We start from the raw sequence: 4,308 nt of genomic DNA, 5'->3' as shown, positions 1-4,308 counted from the left end.
GCTGGAGCTACAATTCCCCAAAGCGCGCGCATCTCTCTCTCTCTCTCTCTCACGCATGACGAACCACTAATTCCCATCAGGACCACAATGGTTCAGACTTGTTCAACACTTGTTCCTCGACTCAGTGTGTGTGTGTGTGTGTGTGTGTGCGCGTCTTTGTGTAAAATGTCCTCTCTCCGCCTTGTTAACCGCCCAATTCTCTCGCTCTCCGTCCGCTTCCCGAACTTCACTTTCCTGTTTTTCCTCGGCCCGCCTTTGCCCTTCGTCCTCACGCATCCTCCCCCCGAACCCCTTCATTTCTCTGTACATTTTGCGCCACGTCGTAGTGACTTCGTACTTTGGACTTTTTGTAACCGCGGTACATCCTGGATTTCTTCTTCTATGGATTTAATTTGTGCGTTTCCAGCGGTGGATGAAGCACTCGGACCTTTTTTACTCGGGTATACAAACACCGCGTAAAAATGAAGGAACCAGTTCTACTTGAGCAAAAGCAGTTTTCCAGCAGTCACTCTGAAATGTACTTGAAGTATTGAAAGTTAAACTACCTGTGTTATCCAGCGATTGTGATTCCTGACACAACAGAGCTTGTAATACTTCCTAAAGTTCTACTGAAGCTCTTTTCCGCAGGTGAGCGCTCATGCACATCCTGATTACAATTCACAAATAAATAGCGCAGGTGGTGTCGTCGTCATTTTACAATGATAGGAACCTGATGAGTCATTCATTTCCGTTTGAGAGATCCAGTCCTTGATTTTGATCGAGGCCAATATAAATCTAGATTTTGTAAAAAAAACAAACAAAAAAACAAAAGTGACATGACTGCGTTAGAAGTTGTTGTCGGGTAAAGAAGAGACCTCCGCTTTGAAACGTAGCCGAGCCAAAGTCGGAAAGAAATCTTCATCACACTCTCGGGGTGGACGCAAAAAATGAACACAGTGCACGCCGCTTTCCAGGACCCATCCGTCCGCTCCACCATTTTAATTTTGGTAAAAAGAATTTACAAAGTGAAATTGAGAACAAACCTTCGTTTAAGACGCATCAGTCGATACGTGGCAAAATATAAAGTCAAACATAACCCTGTCAACAGAGGCGAAACAACAACTGGAGCAACTGTCAATGGAAACATTTGTAATTTTTAAAAGCCTTCACGAACACCGAAGGGCATATTCTGGAATGCATAGCTACTGTCATGACCTCAAAGACTTTTTCAAAGGGAAATTCCAGTGACAATAAACAAATTCAACAACACACAAAAATGTTGTTGCTTCAAACAATAGATGGTAAAACCCACTCCCATTTCAGTGAAGAGTAACTGATAATAAATACCATGAAATACCTTTTTTTTTTGTCCACCCCCCCCCCCCCCCCCCCCCATCGAGGATTATTTGGACTGCCCATCGCAGCACGACACCCCTCTTCAAAAAAAATTAAATAAATGCTCGCGAATAATTTGCCGCGGCAGTTTCACAGCGGCGCGGCAGAGAACAACCTGCGGTGACCGTCGGCGGCTCTGTAACGTAATAAACCCCCGTTGGAGGAAAACTTCCAGATCATTTGTTGAATGTTAAAATACGCTCAATCTCCTCTTTCGAGAATTATATATATATTATAGTTATAGTACATTTTGCTATGAACGGTTATAAATGATGGGAACCGATATTTGAATGAGGCCTTGGGTTGAGAAAAGGCAAAGCTGTCATTTAAAAGCCTTGTATTACCTGATATACAACACCACCGCATATTTAGCTCTGAAGAACACCTCCACCTTTGTCGTCATACTTATTCCACATATTCCGCTGCGCACATTCCTCCGCGGCAGTCGGCCGTTGAAACAGCCCTGAGATATACAGATTTCTGACTGAAACAGTGGATTGAGGGGAATATCCCCCATAACAAAAAAAACGTCCTCGGAACACGGCAGATAACATTACAGCAGTCTTTTCAATCATTTTGAGCGACCTAAGTGATTGCACAGTCAAAAAAACAAAAACAAAAACAAAAACCCGGGTCCATTTCGAGTGGACCGCTGGCGTAGATGGCCACTTCAAAAATCGAAATATGGGTAAATGACAAATACCGGTTATAAAGTGTGTAAAAGGCCTATAACGCTGTAGTTCAGTCATCACACTAGAGCGATACAAATCTAATCAGATCGTCATCTGCTACACTCGACCTTCCTATTCTCTTATTAGAAAATATTTAGGGGGCCGTAAAGTAACGACTAAGGACAAAGGACCAGTTGAGAACCACTGCTTTAAATGGGTTCCAGTGGGTTCAGACTAGGGGTGTCACGATTCTCCAAATCCACGATACAATTTGACTTTTGATTCTAACGCCACGATTCGATTTTCCAATTGAAACATTTTTTTCTCCAGAACCGACGCCTATGCCATTGTTAGACTATCGAGTCTTGTTTTGTAACGAAAAACACTTGTTTCTCATTTAGTAACTTCTATTTAAATATAAAAAATGAGAAATAATAACAAAAAAAATTATAATATTTAAACAACACACGTAAACAGCTAAGAGCTTTAGCAAAAGTAGACTTTAGAATTATAAACAATAATTTACTTACTTACTTAAAATACTTATTACATTACTTGTAAAAACAGATGCTTATTTTACCAGAGGGGAACGCTGGTAGTAAAAGGAAAATGACCACCTGCAGCTCCTTTCAGAGCGATCCTTTTTTCAAATAAAGCAAATAAAAACTCTGGATTTATTTAATTTACTCCGTTTCCTGCTGCTGCTTGCTGTGGAGCAGACGGCAGATCGCTCCTGAAAAAAACGGTCTGGTGGCAAATACCCCGTGGCCCGGCACGGTCCGTGAGCCGGTCTTTGGGAACCTCTGCACTAGAGGACATCCCATCGGTGATGGTCGGGTTTATTTCCCACTTTCATCGTCACATATTTGGAATTACTGCACATTCTGGTCAAAAGTGCACTCTACCTTGTACACAGCGAAACACCGGAGGGGGGGAGAGACGCGCCGGTGCGTCGTGCGTCTCCGCCGACACGGACTTTGCACCGTTACCGGGAATATCTCTCTGTAATGTGTGTTCACTGTGCAACAAACTGGATGAACTTAGATTGAACTTTTTATTTTTATTTTTTTGTAATATTCAAATTCCACTCGAATTTCGTTCCTGCAGCCCTAGTGCCAGGTGGGAGGTGGGAGGCTGCAGTGTGCGTTGAGGGATGCGGCGCGGCGGGGCTCCCAAACCCCAAGTCGGTTCGGAGCCGGGAGCCGCAGCGGACTCCGCCGAGGGCCCCGAACGCACACTGTACTTTGTTTACCGGCCGATCTCGACCGCCCCAATATGTCGACCGTGCCGGTGATATTAACCGCAAAGACACGGGGAGCATCGTGAACCTGATCTGCGATTCTGAAGTTCAAAATCGAACGATTTTTTCGATTTCGAAATCGGAATCGTGACACCCCTGCTTCAGACGGCCCAGCAGGCGAACCGGGCTTGGGTGTGTTGGAGCGTTCCGGTCCAGGCAGCTATCCCAGCTCCAACGCGAGGAAAAGCCATTTGTGTATTGATGGTGGGTTGGTTAAAAGGCAGCAGATGTGACATTCAATGACAATATCTCAAAGACAGATGATAGACAATTCCACAGCCGTAGGCGTGCGCACACATGCACACGCACACGCACACACACACACACACGCACACACACACACACACACACACACACACACACACACACACACACACACACACACCATTGTGAAAATCTATTTATAAAATCTGTCACGGATGCATAGAGATTTAGATAAAACCCGAGTCACCAAAGGACTCGGCTGTGATGGACTTACAGAGATGCGTCACCTGTGTAAATCTTAGAGGCAACTCGGCGTGAAAGACATTTTTGTTGGTTCCGTTTGTTTCAAACAAAATGAAGGCGATAACCAAAAGAGGGCGTTATTTCGTAGATCCACGCTCAAAGACGGCGACCGACTGGAGTGTCCGCTCAGTGCAAAATCCACGTAAAACTAAGGGCAAAGGCAAGGGCAAATATTTGAACACTTCGTTAAAATATCACCAGGGTAATGTCGCAAATATTCATATTCGACAGGATACACTTGATGATAGCTACAGGCACACGTCCAAAAATGATCAAGAAAATTGAAATAAAGCTCAGTAGCAATGTACAATCCCTGCTTAAGAGCGTTAATCCTAAAGCAGGCCGTGAGCCACGTGCGGCACAACTTTTTAAAAACCCGTTCCGACTGATTTGTTTTGAAAGTTTTTTTTTTTTTGTTTTGTTTTTTCCTCCTTCCCTTTTTCCTTCTGTTGGAAG

Source organism: Zeus faber, assembly GCF_960531495.2.
Source record: "Zeus faber genome assembly, chromosome: 2".
Taxonomy (NCBI): domain Eukaryota; kingdom Metazoa; phylum Chordata; class Actinopteri; order Zeiformes; family Zeidae; genus Zeus; species Zeus faber.
Note: the sequence above shows the minus strand (reverse complement) of the source record.